Source organism: Frieseomelitta varia, unplaced genomic scaffold (genome assembly GCF_011392965.1).
Source record: "Frieseomelitta varia isolate USP_RPSP 00005682 unplaced genomic scaffold, Fvar_1.2 scaffold_309, whole genome shotgun sequence".
Taxonomy (NCBI): Eukaryota; Metazoa; Arthropoda; class Insecta; order Hymenoptera; family Apidae; genus Frieseomelitta; species Frieseomelitta varia.
The window spans coordinates 223,261-240,841 of record NW_025110045.1 but is presented as its reverse complement, the minus strand read 5'-3'; positions in this window follow the sequence as shown (position 1 = coordinate 240,841).

Below are 17,581 nucleotides of genomic sequence, written 5' to 3'. Positions count from 1 at the left end.
TATCGTGAATTTCAGAGAAGAAAAGAATTTTGAAAGGTTAATTTTGTGACAAGTTCTTCGCATGTTTCTCCATCGGATCGAAGATACGATAGAATTCGTCTATGCCAGCCACGGACGAATTTTTCTTTACACCTTGTGTACTTTCTCGCGACAGTAGATTAACTCCGTTCACGGTCGGACATAGGTCCGAGCAGAGCGCGCCGATCTCTGGAAACGCGTGTAATACAGGCGAGACACAATGGCGCGCACCGGGGAAACGTAAACTCGCGTTCGCGCGAGTTTTCCATCCCCGGGCCCGTTTTGAAAACAACCGTTCCGATCATTACCGGGACGCTTGCGTCGCCCGAAGCGCCTTCACGTACGAGGTACGAATGTATACTCGTTTCGCACCTGCCTTGTCCCCGCAGAGTCGCAGAAATGATAAAAATGTTCCGACGAGAGGGCGAGTAAGGGAGAAAGATGGAAGAGGACATCGGAAGCCAGAGGGCAAAGGAAACAAAGAAGGAAAGAAAGAAAGCGAAGCGACACTCGGGCGGCGGATGGCTACGTGCGAGTGTGGCCGGATCGATTTGTTTCTTGGAATGGCGTCGAACCTTTTTGCCGCGCGCCGCTAAGAAATCAAGCCGCGCGTCGCGTTTCCCTTATTCCCTGCCTCTTTCCTTTCTTTATACCCCCGCGCTCGTTTTCTTCTGATATCTCCTGGAGACATGCGGAACTCAGGCGACGTGGTATCACGTATTGTCGTCGGAAAGGAGACGCGCAGGAGGAGGGATGCGGCGAGAGTGGAGTTTTACGTGGCAGATCCTGCGGATTCTTCGTACGATATTTTCCTGCAACTTCTTACTGGAGAAACAATTAAAGAAATTTGTCCTCGGTAGTTGTAACGAGTACTTTGTGTATGTATTTTTGAAATGTGCGCGCGTTCTTTGAAAAATTTCATAAGACTCAAAAATAAATATGCGAAATACTTGTTACGAGGTTGTGTAACAAGTGTCGCATCATCAGTTAAGTAGTTTTTTTTTTTTTGCCAAAAAAATTATATCTATACAATTTGTGTATTTCTACGTTCCTTGAATTATATAATTATTTATTAAAGCACATCTTCCCTGTGTTGAAATTAATATTGATAATTATTAGTATAATTACTAATTAATATTAATTATTAGTATAATTAGTATAATATTAATAATATAATATAAATAATATTAATTTATTATTTATTTAATATAATATTAATAATTATTAATTAATAATTGACATTACTAATTAATTACTAATTAATAATTGACATTTCAATCTAGTACAATGAATATATTTCAATATATATAGTAATATAATAAGTTCAATATATAATAAGTCCAATATTTTCTGTAATAATAAATGATTCTTTGAATATTTTGAATTTTCACTTAAGAGTTACTTAAGGAAAAATAAAAAGAATGTAATAGCATTTTAATTCCCTAAATTATATCTATTTTTGGACTTTTGTGAACATAGGGAAAGAATCTGAATAAAAATTTATCTTATTTACTAGACATCACAGTAAATACTCTACATTAGATCTATTTACATTCCACTCTATATTTTGTATATAATCATTTCATACACAGGATATCTTAAGTTCTACATACATTTTACACATTTCCCTTTTTTTTTTCTTTATTTATTAATTGTACGAAAAGAATCCATCGACTTCAAAAATACAATAACGAAACAAAAAGAAAGCGACGAAAATATAGTAACACATAAATAAATGAATACAGAATCGAAATCAAAATATCAATTGAGGAGAAAATATATTATCGCGTGTTAATATATAACTGCAACTTCTTACAAATTCCTTGCAAACGCGTATGTACAAAATTCGCAGTTGCCTAATTGAACAACGGCCTGATTAACGGGTAAATTTATTATCTGGCTACGTTTCTTGCATCGGCAATGTACGTACGTACGTACGTGCCCACAGACGTGTGTGTATGTTCTCATTAAAGGAGACGACAACTAGGTCGCGTTCGATGTCACCAGCCTCGGTTGCGGTCTTGGATTTCTGTCTTACTCGCGGACCAAGGGAAGGGATCGATTCGTCGAAATGAACCACGAATCTACCATGGACTTGTGCTCGGTTAGGTGCAAGGGAAATGACGACTTTTGCGATGCAAATGCAAGACTGTTTTGTGCTGTGACACGGAGTGTCGGCTGGTTGAAACACGTCCAACAGGGTTATTGCGCGATTCCTTCGGCGTCTCTCGGCTTTAAAGATGAATCGTTTGGCTCGAAGAGACGATCCTCTGGTTTATGATTGTCTCCGGGTGAACCACGAATCTTTCGATTAACCAGCGCCCACTCTTTGGCGAACGATCTGCTCTAGATGGAGATATTAATTCAATTGCGTTACCTCTGCATTTTGGAATTCGTGAAAAATTCTCGAGAGACTTTATTAATGTAAACTGACGTTGTTTATGTGAGTTTCTGGTTTCTTTGGTTGACAAACAAAGTATTAATTTATTAATTCAATTCAAGTTGTAATTGAGTTTCAACTTTTTGTGTAAATTCGATTTCAATTTTGAGTAAATTCGAATCAAATTGATTTAGTATAAATAGTTGCAGGAATTGATTGCATAGAGAATACAAATTGAATTCGTTTAATTGTAACAATTTGTTATTTCAATTATCTTTTATCGTTTGTACAGTGTAACTTTAATATTTATTATACATTTGAGGACACCAGAAGTTTCAATTTAATATATTAACAATGAAATAAGAACTTATAGCCTAACTTTGAGTCACATCGATCCAACTTTCGTACTAGAGTTACTTTGCTAATTTAATCATTTAATTTATTAATTCACCAAGTTTCTGATGCTGCTTCAAACAAATATTTTTGTTCGATAAATCTGTTTAACTCGAGAAACAGGTGCCAAGTGCTTTTGCTATGATCAGTTAAATAAATAAACTTTAATTATATTATTTGTTCAGAAACCGTCATACTCTTAAATCTATCATACTCGTTACTTTATAGTTCGTTGTTATTAGTTAGATTTTCTGGTACGCAGTTTTAATATGTATAATTTTTTCGGTAATAAGGTAATAACTCAAGAAACTTTAATTCCCTTCAGTATTTTGATACTAAAACTTTAATTCCCTTCAGTATTTTGATACTAAAACTATGTACCAAAGTGATCAAAATGATTTATTCCAAATTTTCTGTAGAAATTTTCTACATTTACAACAGTGAATTTTGCATGAAATACATAAATAGAACTTTGTGTCTTTCATTGTTTCGTAGACTTTTCCTTTTACGAATTCATAAGTTTAAATTTAAATTTTTTAATCAACAATTTGTCATTGGTTCGATTATATTTTTTACTATTTATTTAAATTGTTAGTTATAATTATAGCTATTTATATTAATTATTAATTATCTTACTATTTATTTATATTATTTACTATATAAATAGTATATAGTATATGTAGTATACATCATAGTATATATTATTTATTACTCCTTACTATTTATTTAATTATTTAGTTATTAATTATGTTCTCTATCGAAGAGTTTTAATGTGTATAATTTTTCGTTTGATGCCCCTCAACATTACTAAGCTTTGTATTTTGATATTAGAACTGTGTATCAAAATGATCAATTCCAAATTTTCTGTAGAAATTTTCTACATTGGCAACAGTGAATTCTCTTAAATTGTCAATAATTTTTATCCTTTTATATTCGCCGTGCCTCTGTACCGAAAAAGAAAAAAAAAAAACAGAAAAAAAAATCCACGAAAAATTCAAACGTTCGTGTCCAAGACTTTATATACGCTGCGAGCTTCACGCACAACGCCCGCGGCCAGATTGGCCAACAATAGAGAGTTCGTAAACAACGTAATCCCCGAAGACACCGTCTCCAGAACTTCTCCCGGAACCCTTGTATAATCCTATTTCTAATACCGCCGGCAACCCTATATCCGACCCGCGGCGGAAACTTCCGTCAACGAATCAACGGGGCGCGGCGCGTCGAACTCGCGTCGTGCACGCGTTTCGTCACGCCCTCTCTCCTCACCGTCGCCGCGTGTTGCATCGGGCGCGCGGAAAAGTGGCACCGCAGTAAATTTTCCCCCGGCTGATAATCCGGTTTACACCGCGTTTGCGAGCTGATTTACGAGATCGTGACTGCGGTTTCCGCGTTTAGGATCTCGCGATCCTAACTTCGCGAGGCGCGCCTCGCTCTCGCTCGCGTTTGTTTTAAACCGCTCTACCCCCTCCCCTTCATTCCACCTCGCTAATTGTTTGCTCAGCCAATTAATTCCCTTCTTACGGATTAACCGGTGTTTTCCCCGGCGTCGCCGCTATAATATAAGGATAACGAAAGAGATCTGAGCACGGCCGAGGGATTTTTGCCGCCTCCCCCTCCCCCTCCTTTTTTTTTTTTTTTGCTCTTTCCCTTTAGCCTGACCCCGCTTGGAAATGTTAATTAAGCGCGTCAAATGTTTGCCTACCACCCCTGTGCGCCCCCAAGGTGAAAGGGTTTGCTCCCCCGTTTTCTCTCCCCCGTGGTTTTTGCTCTCGCAAATGAACAATTTCCGTGATCGAGGGGCGGGAAACGTTCTTTTCTTTTCCAAGTGGCTCGTGGTATCTCTGGTGGAGGATTCAGATAAGTTGGTATAATTGGTGTAATTGGAACTACGGTCGATTGGTTTTTGGAATTTTTAATTGTGGTGTGTTTGTCGTGAAGCGAAGTACTGCGAATTTTGGTGACTTAATGTAAATTGGTCGTGGTCATACGGCAGACTCTTTCGTTGTTAAAAATTTCCTGCATCCAGTATACTAGATTTGTTAGTAGAGCTATCGAAAGTTAAATTTATAAAATCCACGCCAGAAAAGTTGAAAAAAATTAGAATATTAGAACCAAAGAAAAATCTGTAACACGACAGAGGATACAAACATTTATTTATACACAGTGTCTTCGAAATCATGGTACAGGCGGCCGAATGGTTATTCTACATGCAAACACAACTCAAAGAACAATATTTTTTTCATTCAATGTTTCATTTTCCAAGAGAAAACTCATTCTTTTTCGTTAGATATACATACATACGTGTGCTAATTGTTACGATTTGCTTCCTAGCACTTCACAATCTTGAGTTTTTACAAAGACCATTTTAAATTACACAAGAGAAAGTGAGGATGATTTTTCTTTTCGAAAATAAGAGACAAACTCACAATTATCGAAGTAGAAGCCTCACGCCTTCGAGTTTTGTCCGTACTAAAGTATCGTACAAACAAATCGTACAATAATGTTTAACAAAGTAATTGATTTACTTGCTAGAGAGTATATACGAACAATGATTAATAAATAAAGAATATATTAAATAAATATATCAAAAGGTAACTACATCCTCTCATATACGGTATTACACTTTTAAACTCTTGGTAGATCGTAAACACTTGAGGGATTAAAATCAGATCAAGCACCCCCTCGTTGTACGATATTTCCTCCAAGTTTTATCAATTTCAATTATCGACGATGTTTCATCGTTGCTGGTTCAATTATTCTCTTCGCTGTAAAGACCTCTTCGCGACAGACAGTTTAATTCGAGGTTGGAATTGAAGCTTTCGCTTCGTGGGCAAGCGCGATTACTCTTTCACAGGATTACAGAGAAAAAAAGAAAATTACAAAATTCAAATTCGACAAGATAAATGGCAAAGTAGCGACCTGGATCGCAATTAAAAAGCATCTCGTGTCGCCGGGATCTCGTTATGGGCGAGTATTTATATTACTAAAAGCCTCCGGGTATCCGGAAACCGGCCCGCGTAAATCACGTAGCGCGAGCGAGTTCCTTCGGCCCCGCGATGAACATCTTTCGCGTAACGATGCCATAACCGGTGGTTATGGCCCCATCCCCCGACCACCATTGCCTCTATTAAACCGAGAGGGTCGAGTGGTTTCGCGTCCCGTGTAATTCACCTCCCCCCTCCCTTCTCGCGATTTTTCCGCTCCCTCGGCCAAGCATTCTACTTTCGTAACTTCGATGAACCATCCTCCTCGTCCTGATAAACCGACGACGACTGTCGTAAATGAACCCAGTAAAATGAAATCTTTTCTTCCTCTTTTTTTTCTCTCTCCCCCTCCCCTCCCCCCTCCCCCTCCCCCGCCTCTTCGAATTTATGCGAATTTATACGACCGCCAGGTTGGCCAGGGTTGGGTTTATTTAAAAAAATCCGGAGGGGAGAAAAAAGTCAATTAGTTTGGCAGAAGGAAGAAAGGCGACAGGCCGTGTATGCACGTGTGTTTTTTAATTTATATTCTAATGTCGAGGGGCGGTGGCGCAGTTTGTAACGCCCGCGCTCTCCGGCCAATTTAAATTTCGATCACGTTGATTTAATTCACCTTGAAATTGGCCGCGATATTAGCGGGCCACGATCGAATTCAGATTACTCGGCAGCGACCGGGACACCGGGTCCGCCGTTGTTGTGTTTCCGCGGCGTATTTCTCAGAAACGCATGGGCGATCTAGTGGAAACTACGTTTTCATAAAAATTATATTTGTAGTACAGAAATTTCTTCGTAATCTTTTGACCTTATTTTCTAATGTGTGTATTTGGAGAGAAGATAATATACGAAGGTCCCTCTTTCTTATATTAATAGTAGTGATTTTAATTTTTAATTAAATTTCAATTATATTTTCTTGATATTTAATTTGTTTAATTATAATTTAATTTAGTATAATAATTATAATTTTTATAATATAATAATATAATAATATAATAATTATAATTATATTTTTTATAATATAATAATTATAATTTATTTAATTTTTTTGATATTTAACTTGTTTAATTATATCAACTCCTTGCTCTAAAATACCCAGTCATATTCGTACAATAATCACTGATCATCGTACAATAACTGAAAATTTCCGTATATCATATTTTTCACTTAATATGATATTAAAATAGATTTAAGTAGCTTCAAAGCTACTCTTGAAGCTACTATAGTAATTACGTGTCGAAATTTAACTCATTCGGGTTTTTGCTTCTCTTACTACTGTATCGTATAAACCGCACGTCGACGGTTGAACAATAGAAACAGTTGCAATAACCGACTAACATTGCCAATGTGGTTTCAAGCTACTTGCACTTCAAGCGGCATCAATTTTACTAATGAAGGGAAATCTAAATGCTTGATATTGGGCATTTGAAATGCAGCTGTAAGTAGCAAGTTCTCACGCCAGCGATTCGGTTTCAAATTCCTTAAATTCAAGCCGCTTGGTTATTTCGAACGCTGTTGAAGATACTTTTGCCAGTAGTATGAGTCAACGCTACGTTGTAAGAAAAATATTTTCTTTTTTCTACTCTGTTTATGTTATATATCTTATGTCTATGAGTATACTATAATACATCAAAAATTCAATAAATTTTGTACGAAATTGAAGTAGCGTGGGTCAACAATTAATTCCATGCTAAACTAGAAAAACATTTTCTCGCTTATTTTTCACTATATTTATATTGTGTGTCTTATCTATAAGAGCAATATTGACTAAATGAGTAATATTGATCTACTGACAATCTATATTGAAATGCAGGTAGTATAGGTCAATAATTAATTCCTTGTTACACAAGAAAAATATTTTTTCCTGTTCTTAATTCTTATTTTCCAATATACTGACAGAATAAGTAACACTATCAACAATCCGGTAAATTAAGATGTAATATAAAATATTAAATGAATATCAACAATTAATTTATTTTACACTAAAAAAAATAGTTTCTCTTCTTTCTAATGCCTGCTTTTATTCATACTTGCACTATGTATGCATTAAACAGGTGACACTAGTATACTAACAATCCAATGAAAGTCGACACCGAAATGCAAGTAGTACGGGTCAACAATTAAATTCATGCTGGAAAAACGTTTTCTCCTGTTCATAATTCTCTTAAATCTTCCTTTATATTTACAATCGCATTAAACAAGTAGTATCCAATAATCGGAGAGCGAGAGTGCAAGTAGTACGACTCGATTGCACACGGTCGCGCCCAGCCGCCGATTCAACGAGCGAAATGAAAACAGCGATATCGAACGCGATGTTTCTTTCGAAGAATTAATGAAACATATACTGTCTCATATACAAATTGTGAATTTAAAATTTTAATAAAATTGTTAAAATTTGTTTATGGGACGATAAGATCCTATAGAATTTTATATTAATTTATTTTTATATCTAATATAAAATTAAATTAATATTTGATTGGTAGAATTGTTACATTAGTAAGTTTTAATTTTAAAAAATTTTAATTGAAGAAAATAATTTGATCTTCAATTTAAAATTAAAAGAATTAAATTACCTTGTAACAGCATTATATTTTTTCTTCTACAGATCTTGTAGAAAAGAATGACTACGACCTCGACGTTGAATTAAGATAAATTTTAAACGTAGATGTTTAATAACCAAGTCTGTTTTGAAACGGGCGGAACGAGCAGGCCAGCGAGTATCAGGCGCGTCGTCGCGCGAAAAATTTACAAGGCCGACCGATGTAAATCACAGGCACAATCAGCATGGCGGAATCAACAGACGAGAAATCCGTGTTATTTCTCTGCCGGTTGGCCAACCGGATCGTGATCCGCCGGACAGACAGAGGGGGAAGACAAAGAGGGCGGCGGGTGAGAGTGGAAAAGCCTCGTCAAAAGGTGTAAAAATGTAATTCACCGGTTTCCACCGGGCTCGTGACGAGTTACAGCCGCGTTTCGCGCTCGCGCGCGTGCTCCCGATGCAACATTGTTTTCAGGGTTATCGGGGAAATGGAAAAAAATGCATCCGCCGTTATCCGGATTATTCGATTCACGGCCAGTCACCTGCGTCTCGTTCGGACGGTTCGACAGCCACGATCGAGGGATGAAAAAGCGATCCTGCAAGGTATTTCGTCCGGTAGCGATTGTTTTCTCTTTTTTTTTTCCCCACCGCTATCTGTCTCTCTCCTCTGTCCCTGTTTGTTTTACCCCTATCTCCGTCTCTCTTCTTTTTCATCCTGCAACGTTTGGAAAGGTCAATTTACTCTCTCTCTCTCTTTCTCTCTCTCTCTCTCTCTCTCTCTCTATCTCCATCGCTTTCACGAACGTTTCACAGTGTCCCCTGTGACGAAATTCCGCGTCGTTGCTCGTTTTCGCATCCGGGGAATATTTGATTCGCGAGGCTTTCAGCGAACGATAGTCCCCCCGCGCGGACGTGTTTCGAGACACTAGCCGATTCGCCTAGTTTTCAGCTGCTCTCGAGTGCGAAAGATTTCGAACGGATGTTTTTCTCTCTCTTTCTCTCTCTCTCTCTCTCTCTCTCTCTCTCGTTTCCAGAGCGATCGTGGGACAGTTTCAGAGCGATCGGTCGTAATTGGAAAAGACAAAGAACGAAAGATGCTGAAACTGTTTTATTTGCTATTTCATTGCGAGGAGCGTGATAATTTATCGACTCGCACTAGTTACTAAGCTGATGAATGACTCTCTATACAGGTTAATTTTACGTTTTATAAAAGGAGAATTGTGAAATGTAAATAAAGAAATCCGTCGAATTATTGACTCGTGCTACTTACGTTAACGAGAGATTTCCAATACAGATTAATTACACGATTTATCAAGAAAAACTACGAAATTTAAATGAAAAAAAAGACACGACAAATTATTCATCCGTATACAATTCCCAATTATACAGATTAACACATTGTTGTCACGAGTTCACTTTGCACATGTGTTAGCTGTTACAATTTTTAACAGAGTTTATTCCGATTGTTTCACTTTTATATTTAATTGCCGAAAAGTACACGCTGACACGGGATAGATTCTGCGTAAATTTGACGATCGACAATGTGTTAATCACACATTTATTCTCAATACAAATATTATCGACTTGTGCTACTTGGTAACGAAACGTTTCAAGTACAGACTAATTATTACAGAAATAAATGTATTAAAAAAACAGATGGGGAAGAAATCCCTCGATAAATTTACTCGTCAACGAAAAATCTTCAGATCGACAGAAATTTAATGTGTTCAATAATGCGTTGATCAAATATTATCGACTTGTGCTACTTGGTAACGAAACATTTCAAGTACAGACTAATTATTACAGAAATAAATGTATTTAAAAAACAGATGGGGAAGAAATCCCTCGATAAATTTACTCGTCAACGAAAGATCTGCAGCCCAGTCATGTTCTCGCTGAGTAAAAAAGTTACCTGAATCTGCAACTCGAGAACTGCTTCCTATCAGGAAACATGAAAAAAAAAAGGAAGTCGACGAGGAGGGAGGAAACCAACTCTGCGCGGTCTGAATAATCGACTGCCGCGGCGGTTAAAGCGACAGTTCGCAGACACGGCGGAAGAGAAAGAGTATCGACTAGTTCCGTCGCGACGTAGATAAGCAACTGCGCCGGCGGCCCGTTCGATAAATCATCCGGTCGTACCACTGACTAACGCTAGCGCCCGGCAATATTGCGCCCCGTTGAATTATTGACTCGTACCACTGTCAAGAGCTAGAACCTCACTCCCTGCTGCTATTTTCTAACCGCGGACACCGTGGTGTCCGAAGCGTTCGTGTCCCTCGTGAACAGCGATCCTCGGGCGATTCGGTGAAATCGCCGCTCTCGGCGGACGCTTGTGCTCTCGAGCGAGATCGGAAGGGATGATCCCGGAAACGGCGTGCTCGTTCGCCACGACGGAAGTTACGAGACGGTGTTTCTCGTTTCTCGAGAGCCTCGCGAACTCGCCGAAAACTTTCTCGACTCAACTTCTCCTCCTCCCCCTTATCTACTGTCTCCTGCCTTTACCGAGTCCTCGTAGCGGGTCCTCGACTTTATACCGTTCTTCTTCCGTTCCGCGAGCGAAACAATCCGTGTAAAAGCTGCGGCCGTTGGCCGGAAGCGGGGCGGGTATTTACGCGTCGAAGAACAAGCGTCTGCGCATCGCGACGCATTAAGAATCGGCGGCGTCTTCAGCTTGAATGCGTCCCCGGTACCTTGTTAAGGGCGACAGTTTCGGAGATACGGGCGAGAGAGTGTCTCCAACGGTAGTTAGGGGAGAACAATGGGCAGAAAAATATCCTCGCGTGCTGGATTCCATGCGCCTGGTTGCGTCGGAATCGCTGGCAACGGACTCCTCCTCGTTGGGGAGTGTTCGCGAACTACGATCTTTATTGTCGACGATGCAATGTTATTAAGCGTTAATAAGCAATGTAAACGATTTAATATTGCTTGAATAATTAATATTGAAATTTCTGACGTGGCAACCAATTGCGGACCATAACGAGTGGCCAAATACCCGTATACAATAATTCGTCGCTTTCTTCTTGAACTCGGTATGATATCGCCGGATAGAAATTATTGAGAAGTAATAAATTTATTTTGGTTTACTTAAATATACTTAGAACTGAGAAAATATTACAATCTTGGAGCAAAAAATTCTCGACGTTGCGTGGTATGTCGTTCCAGCGCAAGAGGTTGTTATAACCTGTAGTTGTAGTTGTTGTGTCTTTAGTCGCGTTTAGTTATAACAGATGGCCTGTAGTGTGAAGAAATGTAGTAAATGTAGCGAAAGAAGCGCAACGTTGGCGTTTTTCTTTTTGAAAAGGAGAGAGTCGAGCGAGTCGTAAAACAGAGCCGATTTGAGCTGTGAAAAAAAGAGTTTAAAATTTGAGTTATGTCTGCGTCTATTAGTTGTTAATCCGTCTCCATTACCTTGTTTAATTATCTGTTGTTTAACCACCAACATTGCCATTAAATATCAATATTATTTATTTTTAATCTCTACAGTAGTAAATTTTGTATTAAAGTTGTCACTTGTTGGAAATGGTGATATTCAATTCAGTTCGAATCAACAGGATTGGAATTAAATTTGCTGATAAACGAGTCGACCGAAGCCCAAAGCCGAATTATTCATCTGATTAATTCAATAATTACTGCAAAATGTGTGAAAATTGTTTTGAAGAATTTGGAGGAACTAATTGTCTGAAAGCAATTGTTATTGATTGGAATAAGGATTAACAAATGAATGAATAACAAATCTTAAAGACCAACAATTTATTATAATATTCACCTTGTTAAAACCCTGGATAAAACAACAATTTGTTGCGATACCACAAACACTTCGAGATAAAAATAGAACACCCGATTTCTTTTAGTTTCTCCGATATCATCACGGCGGTGGCTAAAAAATTTCTTTCGTCTTGTTGCAATCGTGTACGAAAAAGCAATGTATCATAGTTTGCTAGAAGCAAGATTCCTTTTTCCTTTTTGCTCTTTCTCGGTTAACCTACATTGATAATAAATGCGTTGAAATGTCAAAACTGCAGCCGCGTCCTTGGCGGAGATTTTCAGCGAAAAGTGGTGTCGCTGATTTGAATGTGTTTCCCCGAACGTTTCCATCCGTTGTACGATCTCGTATCTTTCCGCGCGGAAAAGCGGCAGCAGGAGGTTTCGAAAGAGGAGGAGAAGGCTAAAGGCGAGTTGTGCGAGAACAGAAAGAAAGACGTGGAGTAACGTGGAGCGAATGCCTGGAAAGGGGTGGCTAGTCGAAGGGGTGGGAAAAGTTGGTTCGAAGGAACGAAGTAATTTAAAAAGTTTCTGCTCCATGACATCTCGCGATAACAAATTATCCCTGGCCCATTATCCACAAATGCGATTATGATAAGAAAGAACCGGCGGGGGTAAACTTTAATGCAGTGAGCTCCAGTTAGCGGCCTGCGGAGGAATCGTTGCGCCGCTGGATATTGTAACGTCTGCGTGCTCGCGATTCACGCGGACAACGCCAACCCTTTTTCTCCATTCTTTCAACGCTTCCCTCCTCCTCCTTTTCTTTTCTCTCTCTCTCTCTCTCTTTCTTTCTTCCACGAGAGACGAGCAAGAGTAGAAGAAGAGAACAAGGGGTTGCAAGTTGTAGTAGTACGATTCCTGCGAATTCCGCGAGAGAAATTTACTGCGGAGGGAATACTGCGTGCGCGCCGCGTTTCAGATTAAGTAGAAAAGTAGCCAGTTGGCCTCGTTATTGTTTGGAATTGATGGCCAGCGAGATAACAAGCTGTTCGAGAATTTTTTTTTTTTCCTGGGAATGGGATGTCCGACATCTTGGAACGGATGTCCTGGCTGTTTGCGAGAACGATCACTCGTCGTTGATTGTACAGTTGACTGCGAAAAACACTTTCGAAAAGAAGCTGTTTGTCATCAGGTTTATTTATTTATTTATTCATTCTATTCTTACGGGCAAAGAAAACTACCCATTGGTACAGAAAGTGATACAACTGTTATAAAAATTTTTCAAATGTAATGAGGTATGAGACTGAGTGAAAAATTACAAGGAGATACTAAGTAATGAGCGTTTAAAAGATGGAAATGAATGGTTAAAAACATTAATCAAACAATGTGCATTATTAGCGTTAATAAATATACGGGTTATAGAAGCCATAATATGTTCGATGATGTTCAATGCAAAGCAATTTGCAAAGCAAAGAATGACGTAGTGATCTAGAAGAAACATTAAGTTCACACCTTTCAATGATTTATATTGTTAAATATGTGTAATGAATATATTATTAAACGTGTAATGAATGTATCGTCAGACACGTAATTTTAAATTCAGTTTTAAATTCGTGTTTCTAGTGAATAAGTAAACGATGCTTGAATTTAATTAACTAGTTGCAATAAAATTTTTGTATAATTTATAATATAATTAATGTATGTAATTTTGTGCAATTTGTGATATATCTAATATATTCTAAATATATAATAAATTATTATGTATATTATTTATAATTTAATTTTAATTAGTTATATAAATATTGTGCAGTTCTTATAGCAACGGTAGATTTCGTGAAACTGAACGGAATTTTCGCAGGCGTGCAGCGATTGATCTATATTTTCAATCTGAATATATAAATCATGTTAACCGACGATTTTACAGAAATTTCGAACTGGAAAATTAACGATTTCTGCTAAAAGTTGAAATTAATATATTTGAGGTATAATTTTTTTGTTTATTTTGCATCGTTATTAATTTCCCTCGGTCCACAATTTTACGTGGCTGGTGATGATATTTCAGTCATGAAAGAGCGTAGTGTTACGTAACAAAAAGTATATAGTATTACGTACGTCAACGGCGATTAATGCGTTAAATTGATGATGGTGGAATTTATTAAGATGGATTGAATGATAAACAATCTTCTACTCGTATGATTAATGAAGTGCTCGCCTATAATAATTTAGACTTATCTCACGAAAGATGTACGATGTATTTTTCCTATATATTTGCGAGATATCAATCTGAAATTTATTACTAGAGCTGCATTCAAAAATTTGCTGTTGATTCGAAATTCGGTAGATTCAAAATTTGCGAAAATTTTTTCTGAAAATTAAATGAGAAATCGAGATTGATCAAATGAATTAACTGTTTAATAATTTAGTTGTTTAAATTGCTGCCAATTTTCGGATCAATTTTAAATTCGCTAAATTCGAAATTTATCATTTTCTAAAAATTAGATCAGAAATCGATATTAGAGAGACTTTATTTTCCTCTTCTATTTATTAATTATTTTTACTATTATTTAATAACAATTTATTACTACTTTTTTCTATTCTATCGTTCCAGTTCCTCATGAAAACTTTAGTTATGGCTACAGTGTAAATTCAGTTCAAATAAAATTATACATAATTTATTCTACAATGATTCATCAACTCATTTAACTTCCTCTTTCTTTTCTATTTTCCTGCTCTGCGATGATTCTGTTGCTAACAAAAAACTCATCAACTCATTCAGTCATCTCTTTTTCTTTGTTTCGTTTTTTTTTTTTTGCAATTAAATCTGTAATAGAAAGAATAATAGTTCTCCCCGTGTTATTCGCATGGTGATCGTATCTCTGTGAAATATTCGGTTTGTCACGCTGGTACAATGCAATCTCGGTAGAAGGAGGATCTATCGAGTTCATAGAGTCGCTCATAGATGAATATCGTGAATTTAGAAGATCGAGGAGGCCGATCATCACTGTGGCGGATAAGGAAGAACATCTCTAGCAGGTCCACTGAAATGGAACCGCGGGGAAGATGAAAGCAGTTTGATGTCTAATCTCATCCGAGAACCTAGCGACTGTGAATGATTAATGCAAAGAAGAGATAAATTGTCTTGAAGAAACTCGCCTCGTTGTATTCTCGATCTTCCTGTGAACCATCCACGAAGAGTTACAGTTTCACATTGCAATTAGACTGCAGCGGTTTATGTATCCATAAGAAGCTCAAAGATGTTGCATAAACGCGTAGAATGCATGTGTATTTACATTAAAAGTATTATAATACGTCAGTACGAGACAATTTAACTGGAATTAAAAGTAAATTATTACTTTATTTCATTATTAAAGGTAAATTAAAATTACTAAATTATTGTTAATTTAACACATTAATTTATATTGAGAAGTGCTGTTGCGTTGTTACGTTAAGAAATAATGTGATAAAATTAATTGTAATTGTTTCTACGGTTACATTTTATTTATACTTCACGTTTTATATTTATATTTATTTACATTATGTGCCTATGATGTTAACGAAATGTGACAAAATTAATGTATCGAAAAATATCATTACTCTTGTGGAAATATGATATAAATACGTAATTAATATATTGAAAAATATTGTTACTATCATAAGAATATAAATATAGAATTTGTTGCGATATTTTTATACAGTGCAAAAGAATATTTACTTTACTACTCAGTGTTCCTTGTAAGAGTGAAAGAATTCGCATTAAACACCGCGATCGTTCGAAAGAAAGACGAATAAATCCGGGGGAAGAGCGGAGCAGAGCATCGATAAGTCAGTCATTAAAAAATTCCCCTGGACATTAGATAATTATGCTCAATTCTCGTCTCTTTCTCTCTCTCTCTCTCTCTCTCTCCCCCGTGTAATTGAAGAATAATTCAGGATCACGAGGGATAATTCCCCAATAGGGGGAGGAGAAGAAACTCTTAATCTCTGTACAAGACTCCGCACAGTTTTTTATCGATATAACTCCGGTTAAAAAAAAAAAGAGAGAGAGCGAGAGAGAAGAAAAAAAAAGCTCAGGTGAGTGTTTTTCGAGCGACAGAGAAAGAGAGAAAGAGAGAGAGAGTGAGGAGGATGAGAGAAAGAAAGAGGGCTAAACGCGCGAATTAAAAGCTTACATTCGAACGCGGGCACACAGGTTCGTGGAGAGTGAGATGGGATAGCGGGGTTAATTGACGAAAAAATCGTCGGCTGCCAGGAAATGGATTAACGAGAGAGAGACAGACAGACAGAGAGAGAGAGAGAGAGAGAGAGAGAGAGAGAGAGAGAGACGCGCGTTACGCATTACGCCGGGGCGTATGTATTTGCCCGAGCGAGCGCGATAAATCAGGATAAGTGTGTTTCTCTGGCGATGATCGTCGATCGAACGATAAATTTCTGGTCGGTGGCATCCTCAACCACCTCCCCCATATCTGGCAAATATGTATCGCATCCAGGGCAATTTTCAGCGCGGGCACGTCGCGCTGAACGTGAAACACTTGCCAGTTTTCCAAACGCTAAACAATCTCCGTTGGCAGCTCGGGCGTATCGCGTTCAACGTTGAACACGCGTCGTCGCGCGTGATTTAATAATAATCGGCCGGGCGCAGTGTCGGGGCTGATTAAGAAAACAGAGAACAGAGGCTGCGTGGATCTACAAAATTGAACGCAATTCCTACAGATTTGAACTTTGTGAAATTTGCGAGTCTCGCACAGTTGAGGGGAATATTTAACCCCTTAGTCAGTCGCAACAGGCGCGATTTCAATGGTTCAGTCACTTACTTTATAAGTGTATGTGTATATACTTGCGTTAGAGAAAATGCGTGGAAAGAAATTTGTATTTACAGTTACGATGTTACATTAATCGATTTACATCGTATTAACGCTATATCTATTTCTTTGAAATCAAATTAACTTAATTAACACGTTCACGTTCATTTTGCTTTTCTCGAACTATGTAAAACTCCAGATGGATGAAAGAATAACAGGCGACATGCACAGGGACAAACAGAAAGGAAAATTGCGACGTGATTTCTCTCTCGCGTGAATAAAACATCGCGCGTGTGCCTAGTTTCAAGAGTATACGAGACGCACGAGGATCCAATAATAAATTTGAAACAACTGAGATGTCTCAGTATCGAATATGATTCGAAAAAGTATCAGAGCTGTTGTTCCAAATTATTGAAACGACGAAAACGGTGACGAAAACGAAAACGCGGACTGACTAATGAGGATATTGTCCTGTTCGTGAAAATAAATTGATCACAATGGGAGGTTTCAATTTTTTATGAGCTTGACCAACCACTCTCGAAGTTCTTTGCAATTGAGCGTTAATCCATAATGGGAAAGGATGATCCTCCAACAAAGGGAAAACTAAATGTAATCTCCTTACAACGCTTCAGAATTCCGCTATCAATATAATTCCAACAAAGGAAGTGAAAAAAAAAAAAAGTGAAAAGAGTTTTCGAGCGACAAAGAGTATTATTTCATAACCTGGTTTTTTCCTTTTTTCTTTTTTTTTTTTTTTTTTTCACGCGGAACAACC